General features: G+C 41.5%; 1 pseudogene; it reads left to right on the top strand.

Annotated features, from left to right (window-relative positions):
- The first annotated feature begins 6,962 nt into the window (after positions 1 to 6,962).
- On the top strand, positions 6,963 to 10,113 carry LOC146318058 (frizzled-8 pseudogene; annotated as a pseudogene).
- The last annotated feature ends 12,092 nt before the right edge of the window (positions 10,114 to 22,205 follow it).

Here is a 22,205-nt window from a genome sequence, read left to right as displayed (position 1 = left end):
GTAAAACAGAGTTTCTCTGTCAGTGTCTCAAAAGTTTCATGGAAATATCAGCAGTTTGAAAAACATGTCAACCAGGTTTCTGACTAGAAAAAACAAGCTGTGTTAAATGACTTACCATCAGAATGAATGGGCGCATATTCGCATATTTTTTCCAAAATGGGTTTTTTCTTCATATAGTTATTTATACGCTGATTATTTATCCGGCCAGTGAGAACTCGGTGACAGCAGCGTTCCCTCCGAGATCAAGGGTGGCGTCTGAAAGACTGCGTCTAAACTTATGGAAAGTAAACATCTTCAGAAGTCCAGGGGGCCTCCATGTCTTATCTTGAAGTCATACATCAGATCTAATTACACTCAGGCCTCTTCTCCGATACACACATGAAGTCTTAAATCAACTAAATTACCCTGGGGACCGAGGCGACACTTTATTTAAATATATTTAATTGCCTGCTTCAGAAAGATCTTCAGGAGGAGTTGTGGGGTTCAATGAAACTGGGTCAGGTTGGTTATTGGTGACTGTAGATGAGGCATTCGGAAAATCAAGATGTGTTTTGATGTGTTAAAAAAAGGTGATTGTATCTAAAGCAATGTCATGTGTTCTGTTGGGTAATTTGCACAGGAATACATTTGGCAAGTTTGAAATTTAGCTGATAACATCTCTAGAGGCCTTACTTTATTTCTCTGGCTTGCATCTGCTCTTGAAGCGGTAAAAATTGAGCAAGAGGGGTGCTCCTGTAGCTCAGTCGGTAGAACATGCGCCCCGTGTACTGAGGCTTTTGCAGCAGCTGCTGGTTCAGCCTCCATCTGCAGCCCTTTGCTGCATGTCATCCCCTCTCTCTACCCTCTTTCCTGTCTACTCTTCAGCTGTTGCTGTCAGTAAAGTCAAAAGACCAAAAAATAATCTAAAAATAATTTCAGCAACAAGCTAAATGAAGCAGGATCTCCCAACAGTCTTTACTTTCTTCCATTAACTTCAAGCAAGTCATCTGTCATTATGGAATGATGGGAGGATTGTGGCATTCCTATATCAGCCAACTAATGACACCTAAATGCAACACACACTTGCAGCATCACATCAGAGGAGGTGGGGGAGGTAAACAAGACACAGTAGCAGATCAGAGGAATGTAAGAATGTAATTAAGAAGACTGTAATTAAAATTGCTGCTGTTTTTGGACAGTTGGCATGTCCACAGTGGTGTATTCTGATGAGATGATATGCATCGATCCCCTATAGCACACATCAAGAAATCACCAAAGTGGGCTTACATAGGAAATCAGTGCAAGGGCTCAGACAATATGGCCTGCGCTGTCCTTAAAATGTCTGGCTAACCAGTGTACTGAAGCCCATTTTCCATGCTCATGTGCTGGTTTGGCTTGACTCAGGCTATGTTGTCGACTATATAATCCAACGGCTGTAGCATAATAGATAAATAGGTTTCATTTCCTGTGAATGCTTCACAATAAAATAATATTTTATTGTTTAAAAGCTTTTATTATGGCGGCCTGGTAGGTCAGTTTAAAGAGCTTAGGCACCGTGTACTGTACCACTACTACTATCCAACTGAAAGCAAACATGAAACAGTAAAATAAAGCAGATATCTGAAAGAAGAGAGGAGAGAAAGGAGAGAAACTAAACTCCAAAATCAGAGGAGGAAATTAGAGGCTACAGAAGTAGGAATCTGAACACACATACATTTTTAAATATATCTTTCTCTTTGCTCTTCTGCACACACAAGTTGAGTCTCGTGACACACTTTTTTGAGAGGGAGAAAAGGGGACGTCACACGTTAGCTATGGTTGACGAGATGTCAACGCAGCCCTCTTGTAGGCGGGTTGGGCACACTTTGCCCTGACTCTGGAGATGGTCCATATCCAGTGCAACTCACTGCAGCTTGGTGTGTTGCAAGTGGTAATGGTAATGCAAGACAGTGTGGTGCAGTTTCACTTGACATGGCCAAAAGTACCAGTGGAAAAGCCCTACGGGTGCTCCCAGTGGTGGACAACTGCACTGCGATTTTACCCTTTAACAACTGACACGAAGCAAAATTATGTATTTGTTGTTTGTCTTCTTAAAAGTTTACAATAGTTAAACTATTAGTTCATAAATTTTGACTGATGTTTCAAAAAAATCTGCGCTTGTACTACTTCTTTTTTGAATTCATGTATTTTTTTCTCTTAAATTTTGCTTTTGCTAAGTTGTTGGAACTTTTATTTAATTAAGCAATTTTTCGTTTTGCAAAATTCTATTTGAATAAACATTTACTTGCTTACTTTGGCTACTTACAACTCTAATTGGCTGACAGTTTGGATGTATTTTGGGTAGGATATCCCAACAAGTCAACATTATTCAACATTATATTAATCAAGTTAGATTCAGCACATTAAGTCATAGGAAGGATAGAGTTTGAGAGTATCACAAACCCAAACTTCCCATGAGGAGGTTACAAAGACAAACATTTCAGAGTTTCACAGCACGCCTCAGTAACTCTGTGAGAACCCCCCTCCCTCGCCTTTTTCTTTGGCGACATGAACTTTGAGAGTCCTGGGAGAATCAGGGGGGAAAGAGAGAGGCAAGAAGGGAGGTTAGATAGAGTAGTGGTGGGGTGGGCAGCCCGGAAAATGCAGAAATTGACTTCTAAACAGATGCAGTAATTCCATTTCCACCTCTTTAAATTTGGTATGCAGGGGGCCAGCGTGTAACCCTAAACCCACTATCGCCGCTGCACACAGAAGGCGGGAGGCGTAGTCGACAGTTGGTGGCTGGGGCCGCCGAGTCTATCAGCCTTGTTAATCAATACGGGTTCCACTCTGATAGACAGCGATTAGTGTAACCGATGCCCAGTCTGCTATTCTGTTCGCCCGTGGTGGGAGGAGGAGGCACCTGTTTCCTACCACTTTCACCTGCGGTTCACAGCTCGGCTGGAGACGGCTGGCGCAGCATGAGCCATCTGGATCAGCCCCAAAATGTCCCCACATGAACATGGGAATGTCTTAGGAGTCTCATTCCATCATGGGAGGGATGTTCCAACTGTTCTGACAAAGTGATGGCTGATATGAAAATAAAACTTGGATGGTCTTGGATAATGGTTTGGTGGAGTGGTGACCATGCAGACTAGCTGTTCAAAAGTTTAGCAGGGTGATAAAGAAGCTGCAAAGAAATGGACAGGATGTTAGATGTTAGTCTTCCAAAGTCCTGGTGATCACACAAGTCCAAGCCAACATAAATAACAGGTGAACTCTGCTTGATTACATGCAACTTTTTTTAGCATTTGCTGGCAGTATCTCCATATTTGTACATGGTGAGAGGATGGAAGATGACAAGTATAACTGTAATGTCTGTTGTTCTTGAAGTTTCCCTCCACTGATTTTGGATAACTTCATATATATAACTTCACCTTGGTATATTTTTATTATATTATTGTCTGGCTTTTTAAGTTTAAGGTTCATGTAACTGCCTGCATTATACATAAAGCCTGTTTCAGAGCTATCCTCTTTTAAGTATAGGCTCATTTTATTACTTTTTTCGTCAATAGATGTCATATATTGTGTGAATGTGTGTACATTCTATTGTTTTTTTTTTCTGTATTATGTTATTATTTTCTGTGTTACTAATTGTTTCTGATTTTTGTGATCACATGTCCATCACTATGAGATGACAGATCATTTATGGATCTTTCACTGTAAAAAAAAAATAAACTTAACTTTAAAAAAAAAAATTGGTGACCAGGTTGCCTTAAATTTTAATTGACTAAAGCTGGAAAGACATGTTATTTTTACATTTAACATGAAATTTTGTGTTAAATCAAAAAAAACTTTTTGAGTTTTGATAAACTTAATTTGGTTCTGCATCAGAAAACATGTTCAACAAGCTGAAGATAATAAATTGAACTAACAATTCTTCAGTCACACTAATGAATATTTATTATACTTGACTTTATGAACTTTAAATTAACCAATTCAGTGCTAAATTTTATCATGGTTCACAGTATTTCTGCAATGAAAACAAGCAACCTTGACCTATTTTAAAGTGTGTTGGAAACACACGGTAAGATTCCATCATGTGTTTCCTTCAAACTATAATAAAGAAGGATCTATGTTAGGTTCATGAGAAAAGATTTGTTTTCTCACTAAATTCCTTTATGATTCTTTTTAGTGTATTTCACAGTTATGAATTCTCTTTGCTGATTGGTGTTTAAACCTCACTGCTTTTAGAAATAGCCGTTTCTGCTGGTTTGACTACACCAATGATTTCTTGTGACTGAAATGTTTTGTTTTTCTGCTAATAAGTTACAGGAAAGTATCTTACACTCAATTAAGAAGTGTTTTGTTATTGCCAACTCATTCAGCACCCCTCAAAATTGTCTTTTCACAACACACCCCACCCAGCTGGAACTCAAACTGAACAAAACAAGTATCCTTTAGCAAATATAGGACTGCAGGCTAATTGCTTCTGATAAAACCTGTGCAGTGGAAACATTCCACCTGTCTGCAAACTTTCTCAGCCCCATTTGAAGCTGATGAATCCAATAAGAAGTGTGAATGACTTTAATTAGTGCTATCACAATGCTGTATCTGCCCATGTTAGCTTATTTTCTTTAGGCTAAGCTCTGGAACTGTTTACACACACACACACACACACACACACTGTCCTGTTTGTTGGGCCCAGTGGTGCGCTGCAGTAATCACCAGCCCAGCATGCTCTGAGTGAAACATTGGCACCAGCGTTAAGACAAGCAGCGCCCCCACCTCCCACCCTCACCCCTCCCTCTAGACCAAGACGACCCCCTGCTGTGAGCTAACAAGAACACATTAACCTCCCTTACCGCACACACATACACTCACATTCACCCTCTGTTTCGCCTGCATACAAACTCACATGCAGACATATTCTCATCCTGTCACACTGGACACATTTTCTCACATTCTTTCACGCATGCATCCGACTCTGAGGCCACGGGCACAATTTCACGCACTGTCAGATTCACACAGAGACAGGAAGCCGTTCACTGAATCAGAGGGTGAATGACAAGCAGTATCAGACTGGTGCTCCCTTGTGGCTCTCAGAACCATTTCCTGATGAATGATTGATAACATTGCCTTTTCATAAACTTGGCAACACAAGGACCATCGGGGTTACAGCTACAAGAAATCTGTATGTCCATGTGGTTTTACACAGTGACTGAACAAAATGTCGGACTAACTACATTTGCTGAAAATTCTCTATGATACAAAATAAAGTAAAATAATAAAATAAAAATGTGGACTTTAAACACTTACAATTGTAAGAAAAAAAATGGAGGATCTTTTAGACTTACATCTATCATACTTATTGAAACAAAATTAGTATTTCTTAATTTCAAGTAGTGGTGGAGGAAGTACTCAAATCTTTTACTCAAGTGTGAAAAAAATACTCTATTACAAGTAAAAGGCATTTAAAAGCACAAGAGTGACAGTATAAAAATATAGTTGAAGTACCAAAAGTAGAATACTCATGCAGACTGTCCCATTTCAGAACAATAAGTATTATATTACTGGATTAATTAATGATGCATTCATGTGTTCGTCTCTTTAATGTTGCAACTAAAGGTTGAGCTAATTTCAACTACTTTATATACTGTTGGTAGATTCATTTATAATGATGCATCATGTTTTAAAAGTTGGTTTAATTTTTGTTGTAATATTTTGTTGTAACACAAATGGCCACAAAAACTCCTTAAACTTTTCTCATAAGTATGTCATTTCTAACATATCAAAAGTTATAAGAAATCCAGGTGAGAGAAAGTAAGAATACTGAAATCTGTGATGCCACAATTTCCCATGGTGTTTCCCATGTTAAAGAAAAACGTTTGAAGGCATGTCTTCTTACCTGATGTCAGTGCTGTCCAGCAGAGATTGTTTGACATGATTAGACATGGAGTTGGAGGCAATACAGTCCATGTACAAAAGGACATTTTTAATCCTTAAGCAAGTTTTACTTAAGCTACAATGCTTAAATTAATCTAATGTTAATGATTATTGTTGGTGCCAATGTGGCAATCACAAACATTTAGAAAGTAATACTAAGTCCTATTTTAAGTGATATTTAAATAATTTTATTTTAAATATGTTAATCCATGCCAGTTTTTATATTTATTAATGTTTGTTGTTTTTTTTGCTTTGTGTACAAGTATTTTAATATTGTTTTCAATTATTATTTCAGAAGGCAAATATCAGATTATGGTTAAGAAACTTTTTTGAACCATTAATTGGATCTCTAATCATAGGAAGGAACTGCATCTGTCTGGTATTCTGTTGAAATTTGTGTGAGGTTCAAACCTCTTTTTTCTTTCTGTACAAAAGAAAGGGCACTTTTGGTAAGCACTTTAAAAAACAAAAAACAAAAGAAAAGAAAAATTTATCTTCATACGGTTCCTTAAGACTTTTTTTTACATTCAGAACATATTCAGGACTCAAAATTCATGTAGTTTACTTCTGTTGTCGCAATTTGTGAGAGGCTTTTGGGCAAAATGCAGTAAATATATTCTTTCACGAGAACAAGTCATTTTCCCCTCAATTTGCATCAGTGATGCATTCAGGACCATCCTGTATCCTTCCAGCCTAGTAAGTTGGAAGGGTTTATGTTAGTTTACTCCCCACTGTCTGCATCCCTGATTAGATTTCTGCCTAATGTCTCCATTGTATTATAACTCCCCCTCACCTTGTTTGTTAAGGGCAGTGTGTGTGTGTGTGTGTGTGTGTGTGTGTGTGTGTGTGTGTGTGTGTGTGTGTGTGTGTGTGTGCGCGCGCGCGTGTGTGTGTGACAAAGTGATTATAACCCTTCCTCCAGGGTGCACATTTTAAACAAACACCTATCGAAGGAACCCTTGATTGACTTCTTCTCCCTCCTCCCCGCCCGGCTGGGGGAGTGTCCTCGCTCCTCCCGTATAAAACCAAACGTACCCAGCAGCCACAGCGCATGCAGAGAAAGACTCGGTGCTGCACCGACACAAAGGCAGAGAGCAAACTGGCTGTATCCCAGCAGGCTGCTGTGCGAAAATAACGCGCTTGTTTTGGATTTTACACACACTCCACAGCATCACAAACTCTTTGTGCTCTGTCATGACTTCAGCAGCATCTCTGGATTAATCCGACCTGCAGCCTACTTGCAAAGCGCAAGTTCGCTGCCACTTTTTCGAGGACGAACCGCGCACAGAAAACAAACGATGGAGAGGAGCATCTCGGGATGGTGCGTGCTGCTCTTCACTCTCGTCCTGCACGGAACGCGCTGCAAGGCGGCCAAGGAGCTCCAGTGCCAGGAGATCTCCGTGCCTCTTTGCAAAGGAATCGGCTACAACTACACCTACATGCCCAACCAGTTCAACCACGACACGCAGGACGAAGCCGGCCTGGAGGTGCACCAGTTCTGGCCGTTGGTGGAGATAAAGTGCTCCCCGGACTTGCGCTTCTTCCTCTGCAGCATGTACACGCCGATCTGCCTGGAGGACTACAAGAAACCTCTGCCGCCGTGCAGGAGCGTGTGTGAGCGGGCCAAAGCCGGGTGCGCTCCGCTCATGAGGCAGTACGGCTTTCCGTGGCCGGACCGCATGAGGTGCGACCTGCTGCCCGAGCAGGGCGACCAGGACACGCTGTGTATGGACTACAATCGCAGCCAGACCACCACTGCCTCCCCAGTGGTGGCGAAACCCACCAACCGGCCCCTGAAGCCGTACAACCCGAGGAAGAAGAACGGCTACGGTCGCGTCCTCCCCGGGAAACCCAAACCAGCTGCGTCCCAGTGCGAGCCGGGATGCTTCTGCCGTGCGCCCATGGTGCCAGTGACCAGCGACGGGCACCCGCTGCACAATCGCGTCAAGACGGGACAGATCCTGAACTGCGCCATGCCGTGCCACAACCCCTACTTCACCCCGGAGGAGAGGACTTTCACCGCCTTCTGGATCGGCCTCTGGTCCGTCCTCTGCTTCATCTCCACTTTCGCAACGGTGGCGACGTTTCTAATTGACATGGAGAGATTCAAGTACCCAGAACGGCCCATAATCTTCCTCTCCGCCTGCTACATGTTCGTCTCCATCGGATACATTGTCAGATTGATCGCTGGACACGAGGAAGTGGCGTGCAACAGGGAGAACGGCGCAGAACACATCCACTATGAGACAACTGGTCCTGCGCTCTGCACCATCGTATTTCTGCTCATCTACTTCTTCGGCATGGCGAGCTCGATTTGGTGGGTGATTCTGTCCCTCACTTGGTTCCTCGCCGCGGGGATGAAGTGGGGGAACGAGGCCATCGCCAGTTACGCACAGTACTTCCATCTGGCCGCCTGGCTTATCCCCAGCATGAAATCCATCGCTGTTTTGGCTCTCAGCTCCGTGGATGGGGACTCTGTAGCTGGGATTTGCTACGTAGGCAACCAGAACTTGGACAACCTGCGGGGTTTCGTGTTGGCACCGCTGGTTATCTACCTGTTCATCGGGACCATGTTCCTCTTGGCAGGGTTCGTGTCGCTGTTCAGGATCAGGAGTGTCATCAAGCAAGGAGGCACGAAGACTGACAAACTGGAGCGACTGATGATCAGAATAGGAGTTTTCACAGTTTTGTACACTGTCCCAGCCACTGTCATAGTGGCGTGTTACTTTTACGAGCAGCACAACAGACAGACGTGGGAAATTACGCACAACTGTACGTGCTTGACGGACCCAAACAGGCAGAGGCCGGACTACGCTGTGTTCATGCTGAAATACTTTATGTGCCTCCTGGTGGGAATCACTTCAGGAGCCTGGATCTGGTCCGGGAAAACCTTGGACTCCTGGAGGACTTTCTGCACGCGTTGCTGCTGGGGCAGCAAAGCCTCCGCGGGCTCCATGTACAGCGACGTGAGCACGGGACTGACCTGGAGGTCGGGGACGGCCAGCTCTGTCTCCTGCCCCAAACAGATGCCACTCTCCCGGGTTTGAACTGTTAGAAATCCACTCAGTGTGCATCTTAATGTCATTTGACACTAAAGACTTAAAACCAGTGCATATCAGCTCTTTTGTGGCGTAAAGACTAATTTTAAATGTTTTGTATGGTTTCATTTTGGTAAATTAACTCAAGGTGAGTCACCAAACTGCCAGTTAGGATGAAACTTCATCATGAGCACTCCCCTAATGTGAACTTGTTCTGAATTTATGGTCATTTCTGAGTCATTCTACTTAAAGAAGTTGGTCAAACTTTATTTTGCAGCGCACTAATGAGACGTAACAAGCTGTACACACAAACAGATTAAAACTAGTAATAATATTTATTAGACTACATTAAGACCATTTATTAAAACCTTACTAGACGTCACTGGGGACACATTTCAGTTTAATTTACAGAATATTTCTGTTGTAACGTCTCCCAAATTATCCTTCAAGAAAGTCTAAAAAATGGTCTATACAGTCTAATAGAGTACATTATTTATTGGTAGTTTCCGTCTATCTTGATACAAAGTAAAGTCTTATTAGTCTACTGTAATATAAAGTGCAACCAACAACTTTGCAGATCAGTTTGGACCTTCCTTGCCTTATCCAAATGACGTTCATGGATTTGAATGGAGAGGGAGGGGGTGGGTGTGGGGAGGGGGTGACTAATTGTGCTGGGATTGTCCATCAGCGTGTTGTAATTAGCACATTAATGAGCGCCTAATGGCTTCTCTTTAAATAATGAGACCGTCAGCAGCAGAACAATGTACCTGCGCACGAAGAATGCAGAGTCTTATCTGCGCTTAATTGAATGCGTACAGCTGACAAGATCCCCCTTGTCGATAGGTTAAACATGGTATATAGCAAAGCTGAAGGCTCTTCTTCTTACTGTAAAGAACCGCTGTGTCTTAAACATATAAGATTCACAATGAGACTGCTCTGCTTGAAATGGACTGTTTGTCTCCACAAGATGGATTTACACACATGAATCAATGCCTTAATTAATACTGTCTCATACGGGTTGCATTAGCGCGTAAAAGTGTATTTATATAATTATTTGTGTACATATGTTGTACATTTGTATATGGAAATTTACGAGATTGTAAATATGTATAATTTACACTTTGATAGAAGAATTTATTTTGAGAATAAAACAACTTTTATTGAAAATGTCCTGGTGCGTCCTGCTCATTATCGCCAAAATGTTGTTATTGTGAGGTTTGATACTGTCAAATGTCTCAAAGCTGTTGTGATGCATGTTTTAAAAGTTTTAAAATACAAAAATCTCAATATCCTCCTCCTTATAAATGAATTTATATTTAACTAAAAGTTGTAACTTGCCTTTGGCGACACATGGGATGTGTTAAGCTTTATTAAACCTCCCGTGGTGCTGCAGATTCACATGCTGTGAGTCGCGGGGAACAACATCAGAATGGCAATGGGGACACTACAGGTGGTCTTCTCAGTTTAATGCCCCCTGCGCTTTAGGCTTGTTATTAACTCTTGACTTTTGTCCTCTGTTAAACCCCTAATCCGGACTAAATATGGCACCTTTTATCTTATCTGGTTATTACACCATTACAAGTCAATTAATTTTACCCACTTCTTTTTTCATTCTTTTTTCCTAACAGGTGGGTCAGTGCTTCCCGAGGGCTTTAATTTATCAGGTTGTTCAGTTTTGTTCACGAAATATAAATAAGTGGAGAGGAAACATCAGCTTCCTCATATACGGCATTACATGGTTGTTGTTAATATTTAAGTGTTAATTAGGAGGATTCTTTACAACGTAGAGATGCGTCAGGCTACTAAAACGTCAGTGAGGAGGGACAGACATTGCAGCTGCAGGCTGTCACCTTCTCTGTCATGCATAAAGGTAATTACGGCCGTTCAGTTTGTGGTCCATTTATCTGTCAGTGTCATCACTAAATTGCGGTTCAAGGGATCGTTAAAACTTTGTGCGTAATGAGTGAAATGGCGCGTGAGTGGGGTCTGTTTTTGCCTCTGAGCAAATACTGTGTCCACAAATGTTTTTGAGACTATTCATAGTTTTTCTGAGTCATTCATAAACTCAAATGACATTACCGACGCGCCTAACAGAAGCTGATGTGCGCCGAAACTTTGGAGAAAACTCTTAAGTCCTCCCGAGTGACTAGAGACGTGTAAAGTTGGATTATGCTGCCATCGTGTGGTCAAACAAAGGGAAAGCAACAGCCACCAGCAAAGAACATAAAATGTAAATTCAACAGTTGAATAGACATCTACAAAAAGTTCTTTTAATGTAAGTTAAGTCTAAAAATATTGCGTTTTATCCAAACAGAGTGAGAAAATGTCACTTGTTTCTAATTCAAGTTTATGTTCATAACCCCGCAGATTCCTCGCTTTTAACTGAACTTCCAGTTTCTTTAAGTTAATTGATAAATATAGGCTCTCTGCTTATTCCAACACTCTGGAGTTATACTTGAAATATTTCTGTTACTATGAAAAAAAATACTTACTACTAAAATACTTCTACTCAGTTATGTGAAAAAACAATAGATTTGTAAAGATGGAGCATCCTGACCTTCGTCAGAGTTTAAAAAGTTAGACTTGATGCCAATAAAGTTACACATCTACTTTTAACAACATTCAGACAAAGAAGTGGAAATTACTTTGACACAAATCTTTTTTGCCATGTATGCCCAATTATTGTGATGGTCTGCTACTGAAGTAAACAAATCAGTTTCTTCCTATGGAGGTCTAATTGTGACAACTGTGATATAAGTCAAATTTGTCTCCATCAATACTTCCATTTATCAAATTAAGTGCAGCAGATCCTGTTTGCTCTGTTTAATGAGAACAAATTGCTCTGCAACTGCTTGTTAACCATGTGACAAGTTAGCTTCCTCCTCCTGTGTGTGTGTGTGTGTGTGTGTGTGTGTGTGTGTGTGTTTTATGGCAGGGGGTTGGACATGTTCCTTCAAGCCCAAAAGCAAAAAATCAACAGAGGAAATGGGTTGAGGGGTCGTTGTGTCTGATCCGTCTCCTTGAAACATAAACACGGCTCTGACTTGGCTGTTCAGGAAGAGCTCATCACGGAGAGATCCTATTGGTGAAATTCAGACAACCCAATTCTTCTTCACTGGTCCCAGTTAGGATGCATATGAATGCCATCTTTGTGTAACGATCTAATTAGTTGTCTGAGTCTGACTGGTTTGGAATAAATCATGTTAAGACGTCTGGTTGGCGTACTTGGGCTGGTAAAGGTCACATAGCAGTGGAGTTTATAATTTCAGAATGTATACAGAGCAGGGTGGGAAGCATTTTGCTTTCAATAACAGCTATTGTCATGCCATGGCTGATTTACAATGCATTCTAAAACAAACATTTCTTCTATGCCTAACTGACATGCCTCGTGATGGACAGATGACCTCACCGCTTTGCCCTCGCTGTCCCAAAGCATGCTGAGATCAACAACCACACAACTCTTAAAAGAAGCCAAAGGAAATGAAATCATCACAGTATATAAAGAGCATATGAAGTATAGTTAGGAGTGTGATATTTTCTTCAAGGCAATGCAATATGCCTTGCGATATTGGCCATTTATGTGCAGTGGAAACAGATTGAATACACAAAACACTGACAAATCATCCCCTTATTTGTTGAATTGGCTAACTTGTCAGCAAATAGTCACTTCACACATCCAACAGACGTAGAGCGCATTACCAGTGATTTGCCACCTGGTCCAATATTCACTCTCTGATTTTTAGTCTCTACTCTTTCCTGGGATAAATATCTAGCTGCAAATAAATAGTTAAGGGCAGATCAGTAAGATTTATCTGAGGTGTTTGTAAACAACCAGAAAGATAGTTCATATATATACCAGTATACTGGGTTGGTAAAGCATCCTGAAAACAGCAAAATAATGAGAAATACAGGCAGCTGCCACCACACACCTATAGTGAGTCATACATCAGGATTGAAAGGGATTATGTTTTTGAATCTATACTTTATTTCTGGGAAAATGTTGCATATTGTCACTGTCAGGAAGAAACCCAGCATGTCCAGAACTGTTACTTTCCAGGAAATGAATAAAACCCTGTGTTTTTAGCCTAACTGAATGCTGCTTAGTCAAAGTAATGTTTGTATGTTAATAAGTGTTAGCAAACATATTTCTAGAGTATGGCTGCCTCAGTGTTATGGGCTAAATATTACTGTAGCATAAGAGAAAACAAATCTGAAGAATATTAGATTACCAGTAACCTAACATGTATACAGTTAGCATGCTGATGGATAGACTATTGAGCTGGTTGAGGCTTTAGATATCTTGCTTTTACAGTGAATGTAAGCAAGTGTTGGACATGTGGAACATTTTGACCTGCTGGTCATCACTAGATTAAACACCAGGAGATTATCAAAAGCATTAAGATTAAGATTTAAAAAAGCATTTTAAAGGCTCATTAATCTCACATGCATGTGTGTAAAGTCAAGCAGGGTGAGGGGTTTGGACGTGAGAGGTCAAAGGTCATGTTTGTCATTTCTGGCATTTTCTGCAGGAGCAAGAAAAAGGTAGACAGGAATCTGTTAGATAACAACAGAAGAGTATTAAGGCCAGGCATAAGATGGCAAGAAGAAGATTAGAAGATTATCAGTTGAAACTGAAATGCTTGAGACACATCTGACAGACCTGAATAGATTTTCTTGTGAATGTGTCCAGATTTAAAGAAGTAGCACACCAAATTTAAACATGGTGATCAGTTTAGTCACAAAGAGCACTACTTACAGTTGTATAATGTCTTCTCTGACTCTTGGTGAAGCTTTCTTAAATTTGAGCAAATAACTTAGTCTGCATGATTATCTCAGATTTGCCTTTAATTTTGAAGCACATAGCCTGTGTTATTAGCTGGGTGCGGGGAGTTCGCAATAACTTTTCCAGGCAGGTAAGGTTTATAGAAAAAAATGCTATTGAATTATGTGACATGTAGGATCCAGTGTTTTTGGAGCTGCTTCACCCTAAATAGTGAGGATATCTGCTTCAGTGGTGAACATTTTATTTTAATGTGCCTCTGTCTCCTTTACATGCTCCTGGTTTATAAAAATGACATAAGTGGTTGAGCTTAAGTACCCCTTTGATCAGAACTCATGCGTTTTTATCAGCGCTGTGAGAGTTGATAATTGTACCAAGATTGTAAAATGAATATAAGTGATATTTAAAATGGCCCACACAAGACCTTTAGCAGACTTTTAGTTTCCTTTTAGTAGCTTTATTTGCAGATGTATATTCAAGAGCAGGATGTGTCAGCCACAATCCTTAACGAACTCATCTGTGGACAAGCAGTCAAAACAAAGACGAGGCCTTGAAGCCATTCAGCCTTCCTTCACACAAAACCAACGCTCTTGGATCGCTCTTTCTCTTCTTCCACGCTACAATCCCTCCATCATCAACATCAAAGGGAGACAGAATGGATTTTGTTTTCCGAGCCGCGGCCATCAGGGACGACCCGCCCCCGACCCCCACCCCACCCCCAATCCCATTCATCTAAACTACAACCACAAAGGTGAAGAGGATGCTGGGTAATCAATATTTTTGATGCCTCTGACATCTCCTCTGATGTGCTGTTGTGGTCAATGTCGAGTTTTCCCTCTAACTTCTCAATCTCCTCTGTCTGTCACCCATGAGATTGCAGTGTGTTGTTGCACCTGAGGCGGATGCAGGTTGACACATTAACTTCAGTTGAGGAGAAGATCGATTGCGACCAAAGGCACCAACACCTAATATTCTGCTCTGTATTGATGTCCAAACACAGCTGTACAACACACAAGCCATTTTGTTTCTGAGTGAGATGTCTACCAGTTAGACTTTTGTTGAAGAAACTCTGACTCATGACAGAACTTTTTAAATGACAATGAGCCACTTAAGTTAGAAAACTCAAAACTGTTTTGCACACTGGATCCTTTCAGTTTTAGAAAACAAAGAATGATACATGAGTGATACATTTCAGGAAATGGTCAATTGTTTGTGTAGCCTGGTGGAAGTATAAGGGGTTTAAACAGATTAATTCCTAATAAAGTCAGATAAAAATAATACAATAAGGTGTTTAAACTGAAAGTAAATTTTGTTTATAAAGAAAAATAAATTAACTATGTTGTTAAAATAATTTATTTATAAATAAAGTATTGTGTAACTAGTTGAGTAAATGATTAAAATAATCTGTTCAGGTAATGTTAAAATAAACTGTCATAAATTACATATTGAAGATAAACAGAAGTGTAAAGTGAACTAGGTCAAAACCTACATAGCATGGCTTTAATTTCATCTGTCATTTCAGTGTTTCATTGGTTCCTGACCCAGATAGCACGCATAGGTCTCGCCGACGTCGGCCTCAGATCGTGCGTCGGCATTCTCCTCCTGACGTCTGTAAATGCATCGGAGAAGCATCAGCCCATAGCAGGGACGTTTGCCAGAGGGCGGGATTATGCGCGCCATTTCAAAGTCGGCGATAGGTCGGCTGTGGATCGATACATTGCACGTTATCCAATTGGTGCCACTGTCAACGGAACTGAGAGCAGGCTTTGGAGACGGAGAGGCTACTTCATGTCAGCCAGGACTAGTCTTCAGGTAAGCTCACTTAACGTAAATATATAAAAAAATAGCTGTCTTATAAATATGACATACAGGGTTAGCAAGATAAATCGGAATTTAGCAACATGAGTTGTTAAGCCCTGACTGGGTATGTTAGCACAGGTGAAGAGCCCAGATGTCGACTCCTAACAGGCTAGCTAGCTATCTTAACAAACGTTAGTTACTTAGACCTGACCAGCAAATGTATCAACTAGCTCTAACTTCATTTAGCCATTGCTAGCTAGCCATAAGTCTTTCCAGCACGCTAACAGTCTCCATCTAGACAGCAAATCAGTTTTGAATTTGGGAAAGGGTCAGGTAACGTTAGTAAGCGTTAGCTGTTAGCTAGTAGCTGGTGGGCTTCGGTGTTTTTACAGCTGCGGAGTTAACTTTAGCGGTTAACTGGCAGCTAATGAAGGGAAGCTCTGCTCTGCTCCATTTGTAAAAATGACTCGGTGTAACATTTTCTCATAGTTCGGTACTGGTTATGGACTATTGTTGGTGTGTTTGTACTGCAAGTGAAGTTAATATCCACTTTACGTAGGTGTGTGGAAAACACAACAGACTCCAGTTGTTTCTGTCATGTCCCTCCAGTCACAGCTGCTGTGAGTAAGGCGACCGTTTCGTACTTTCAATAACTGGGTGGTTTGAGACAATTTGTTTTAGAGCCATTTTTCATTCTCACTTATGTAAAGTGCCTCTGATTTGTGGGATACTTAAGTACAAGAGTAATGTACTTACATTTCACTGCTGAAAAAAGCATAACCCAACTCAGTTTGGCAGCTTTTTTGACCTCAGAGTACAAGTAAGTTATTTAAAATGAGTGTTAATAACAAGTTGCTAGAAAATTGAGTTGGGTGAACTCAGTATTTGTAATTAAACTTGATGTTAGTATTTACATATACATAAGGTCCTGTGTTCTCAGGGTCCTGCCAAGGGCCCTATTTTCCCCAAAGTCTTATTATTATATATTCTTACATTCCCTAGCTCTATATAGCACATAAGGGCTTAAGGGCTGGGTTTAGGGGTTAGCATAGAACATAGGACCCTGGGAATTTGTTTTGCACCTGTCCACGAAGCAGGTACACATTATTACATACATTATGATAGAGACAGGGAGAGATTTCATTGACACTACAGCCTGTGCATGTATGTTTATATATATATATATATGATCACATTTTATACAACTATAGGTTTTCTGGCTTTACATTCTGATGTAATATTTTTGATTGGCTTCATAACAAAATGTAGATCATCAATACGCTACCACATTGACTAGTGATGTGTGTGAAATTCTTGTTTGTTTTCTATGTGGTGGAATGAAGGTTTGATTTGTTAGTAATGTTTAGATTATGACTGATAATGGCACAGGTGTCAGTGAGCTAACGTTTCAGGTGGTTTGGCACTTAGGGCAACTCCCCTAATAAACCTCACATCCTTTTTGTGATTCATGGTAAATCACACTTAATTGCACTGACAGATGCTGTAAAATCTTATCTGCTCATAATGCTGGCCTTTCATTGACATCCATACTTTGACCATCTTTTAATGTTTATATAAGTTTATGTTTTCCCTAAAACTGGAAGTCAGATGGCCTGACTCGTAAAAAACATAATTTTTTCTGTGTGAAACATTTTTATGATTAGCCTCTGCCTCATGTAACACTGACCCCTGGGTCGCTCCAAGCTGCCCTGAAAACACTTGCTTGTATGTGGGTAATATTTTACAGCCGACAGCAGACAGCAAAAAATCTTGGCGTGATTTTTGATGCAGACCTTGGTTTTGAGGCTCATGTTAAAAGTGTGGTCCAGTCTTGCTGTTATCAGCTCAAAAAAATCTCAAAGATAAGATCTTTCTTGTCCTCTACTGATTTGCACAAAATTATTCACACTTTTATTTTTTCTAGATTAGATTACTGCAATGCACTTTATGCTGGGATCAACCTGAGCTCCATCCATCGTCTCCAATTAGTTCAAAACGCTGCTGCTCGAATTTTAACAGGCACAAAAAAACATGGACACATTACTCCAGTGCTTGCCAACTTACACTGGCTCCCAGTTTTATTTTGTATTGATTTTAAAATTCTTCTGTTAACTTTTAAAGCATTAAACGGCATTGCTCCGAATTATTTGAAGGACCTTTTGATCCGTTATGTGCCTCAGCAGTCACTGAGGTCTATGGATGCAGCTCTCCTGGTTGTCCCCAGATCCCAGCTCATGTCCAAAGGTGACCGGGCATTTGCTGTCAGAGCCCCACAGCTCTCCCTATCGAAATTAGGCAGGCTACTTCATTAGCTTCTTTTAAATCTTTGCTGAAAACCTTCCTTTATAGGAAAGCTTTTGCAAACTGCTAATCCAAGTCGTGGTTTTCCCACACTGCTCTGGCTTGGTTAAATTTATTTATTTATTTTTATTTATATTATTTATTTTTTTAAACCAGTTTTTTTCTCTGTACTTGTGATGTGATTTCACCTTTGCATTTTTAACTCCTTGTGCTCTTATGGTGTGTTGCTTTACTTGCTGTTTCTTTCTTTGTTTTGGCTGCTCATATTTTTTATTTTTTCTGTACAGCACTTTGTAACCTTGTTAAGAAAAGTGCTATATAAAAAAAGTTTATTATTATTATTATTATTATTATTATCATTATCATTATTATTATATTGATATTTAATCAATAGTCATGGCAGAAAAGAAATGACAAAAAATAAATGCATAAATTAATCAGACCTTGCATCATTTTAATCTTTTCGTGGACTTCTAAGTAACCCTCTGGTATCCTGTGTACATAATTTGCACACTTTGCATTTCATGTTAAAAAAAGTTTATTATTATTTTTCACAATTTGTAATAGATGGGAATTCAAAAGTTGTTCATTTTTGCATGATTTTTAAAATTTTGACCCAGCCACTATAATCGCCCTGTTGTAAACAAAGTTATCTACAACACTCACACTTACTTCCAAACTGTGCAAAAAATGTACATTGACTCCCATTAAAAACACTATTTTTTATCCATATGCCATTGAATCATAAATCATGCATTTTCTGATGACTGGCCTTCGTTTGAGAGCTGAGGCATTGAGTTTTCACCCGGACATTTTTTTTGCCCCGTGACGTCACTCTTACCATATTTGGAAGAGGGTGAAATTACATGTTTTTCCACTAGATGGCAGCGTCGTATTATTCCCTGCTCCCCGCTTCACCACGGTTGAGGAGGCGTGTAATGCAGTGTGTATTGTGTGTGTGAGTGTGTGTGTGTGTGTGTGTGTGTGTGTGTGTGTGTGTGTGTGTGTATGTATGTGAGTGTGTGTGAGTGAGTGTGTGTACGATGTGTACATTACATATCCTTGTACCCTTATGCCTAAAAAGCGCACATAGCTTTCAAGTCGCACGCCCGCGTGTGTGTGTGTGTCTGTGTGTGTGTCTCTGTGTGTGCGTCTGTGTGTGTGTGTCTCTGTGTGTGTGTGCTTGTGCATGTGAGTGTGTATGTTGTGTACATTACATGACCTTGCATGTAGCTTTCAAGTCGCGCGCGTGTGTGTGTGTGTGTGTGTGTGTGTGTGTGTGTGTGTGTGTGTGCATGTGCATCTGAGTATGTACTTTGTGTACATTACATGACCTTGTACCCTTATGCGTAAAAGCGCACGTAGCTTTCAAGTCGCACTGTTTTTCAATCACTCCATTTCATATGTAGTGTTTGTGCAAAAGATCAAAATCCTTCAGCTATTTTTATTGTGAAACACACATCGCACACACCTGCGAAGAGCTCCATACACACACACCTCTGAGGTACATGAAAAGTGCATCAAAGGGAGACAAACCTAAAGTTTATAAACCTGCGGCTGCACCTGAAGTCTGAAGAGGGGCAGTAGATGAGAAGCGGTCATTTCTTACTTTGCATCCTTACCTGGAACAATGGAGAGAGCTTTCAGCGCCGATCAGGTACAGCAAGCCTTGGATGTGGTGATGGAGTCCGACTCTGAACCGGACACTGAATCCGACACCCTTTCTGCGGTCTCCGAAACTGACTCAGCCGACGAGGACTGGGCACCAGTGCCGGAGTCTTCATCTGCCAGCTCCACGGAGTGCTCCGACGCTGGGGATGAGGAGACGTCGGAAGCCAGGGAATGGCTTTCCAAAAACGGGGAAATTCTGTGGGCCCCCACCAACGACGAGACCCGCCGCTACATCCCTGCGGCCACCGGGATGACCCCGGGACCCACACTGTATGCTGTGTCCCGGATCAGCAGCCTGGAGGACTGCTTCAATTTATTCCTCACTGAGGTGATAGTCCAGAAAATCGTGGATTACACGAACCTCCAGGGACAATGCTTCATCCGGGACTGGACCAGCACCAACCCGGCCGAGATGAGGGCGTACTTCGGCCTCCTCCTGCTGGCGGGGGTGTACCGCTCCCACAATGAGGCAACCCGCAGCTTGTGGGACGACAATGCGGGCCAGTCTATTTTTCGCTCCACCATGTCACTGAAGCGGTTCCAGGTCATCAACACTACGATCCGCTTTGATGACCGGCTATCCCGGCCGCGACGTCGCGGCGACGATAAACTGGCGGCTTTCCGTGAGGTGTGGGAGAAGTGGACGGAGAGGCTCCCCCTGCTCTTCAACATAAGCAGTGACATCTGCGTGGATGAGCAGCTGGTCCCTTACCGGGGCCGCTGCTCATTTCGGCAGTATATGCCCCAAAAGCCAGCGAGGTATGGCCTCAAAGTTTGGGTGACGGCGGACGTGGGCACCAGCTACGCCTGGCGGATGGCTGTTTACACGGGGAAGGAGGCCGGGGCTCCGCCGGAGCGGAACCAGGGGAGGAGAGTTGTGCTGGAGATGACAGAGGGCCTTAGAGGAGTAACGGTGACCTGCGACAATTTCTTTACCTCGTATGCTCTGGCCGAGGAGCTACTGAGGAGGAAGAATGCCCTCGTCGGGACGATCCGGCGGAACAAGCCAGAGCTACCCCCCCACCTGCTGCAGCTGCGGGAGAGAGCCGTTCTTTCCTCGGTCTTCGGCTTTACCCGGACACACACCGTGGTATCCTACATGCCGAAGCGGGGGGAGGACCGTGCTCCTCCTGAGCACCAAGCACCGGGACCCGGCGGTGAGCAGCCTTCCAAAGAGGAAACCGGAGATTATCTTGGATTACAACCGCTGCAAAGGAGCGGTTGATAATTTGGATAAGGTATGTGTATTTTAATTTTTTTTATTCTGAATTTATGTGCTTATCTAAAATGTTTCATTCATCATTTTATGTAACTGTGATTATATACGATGAAAAGCACATTTTTATTCATTGTGTGTTTGTGTTTTTTTTTTTTTTTTTTTTTACAGCTTCTTGCTACATACAGCTGCAGGAGGAGGACCAGGCGTTGGCCCCTTGTGCTGTTCTTCAACGTCCTCGACACCAGTGCTTACAATGCCTTCGTCCTCTGGACCTCCATCAATCCAAACTGGGAGCGGAGGAAAACATTTCGCCGGCGGCTCTTCCTGGAGGAACTGGGGAGGAGCCTCATTGCCTCCATGAGACAACGCCTCCCTCAGACACCAAGTGCGGCGTCAACATCCGCGACACCCATCCCCATCCCTACCTCCAGACCCTCCCCGTTGCGGAAGCGGTGCAAAATGTGCCCAGGCAGGAAGCTGGTAGTCACCGCCTGCAAGAACTGTGGGGTGGCAGTGTGTAGGAAGCACTTCATTACTCTCTGCAGCTCCTGCTACAAGTGAACTTTTTATTATTACTCTGCTATTGTTGATGTTGTTCCTCGTTCTTGTTCTTGTTCTTGTTCTTGTTGATTGAGCTAATTGTTTTATTTTTGTAATTAAAAATCTGATATTTTGCACAAGCTTTAGGTGATCCTGTTTGATTTATAGGTGTGCATTTTTTGTGCACAGGGTGATAAGTGTGAGTATTTTAGAATATTTGACCTAGTACAAAAAATACAAATGCATATTAACCAATGTTGGTGTTAATTATTGACATATGCCAGCCTGCAAAATAAAAAAATGCAAAACAGACCCATACAACAACATTTTTCAACATAAACAAGTCATGGACACAGGATAGTTCCAAATATAAATGTACATATTTAATGAAAGTGATTGATTTTCATTAATTCATTCATTTTCTGTAACCGCACATTGGGCGAGAGGCGGGGTTCACCCTGAGGGGTGTACTACGAAGCGAGATTAATGGGTTAGCAAGCTGTGTTGAGTCTAAAGCCAGGATTTTCAGTGTCACGAAGGTGGCTCTCTTTTTACCTGGCTAGATCACCATGGTAACTTATGCTTAACTCATAACCTGGTCGGGAGCAGGTTATGTTCAGAGTTTATGATTAAACCGTCTGTTCTTTAACTAATTATTGTTCTAACAAGGTTGTTTATGAGCGATATAGCTTTTAAACTGAGGAAAGACATTTAAAATGAAAAATTGCTGAGCTGTATGTTCGTAATATCACCGAACGAATCCATATAATGTAAAAATGTAACAGTGGCACAAACTGAATGCATCACGCTGTCATGGTCATTTTCCCCATTTGCTCCAGATCATATTAACACTTTAAATTGATATGGTATATAATCCACACAGTAAAATAATGATGAAGCAACTACAGACACTTTGAATACTTTATCTGTTTTGTCTTGGTGATATTGCAGC

The sequence above is a fragment of the Lutjanus erythropterus genome, chromosome 12 (genome assembly GCF_056507025.1).
Source record: "Lutjanus erythropterus isolate fLutEry1 chromosome 12, fLutEry1.hap2, whole genome shotgun sequence".
NCBI lineage: Eukaryota > Metazoa > Chordata > Actinopteri > Lutjaniformes > Lutjanidae > Lutjanus > Lutjanus erythropterus.
This window is presented reverse-complemented; position numbering and strand designations above follow the sequence as displayed.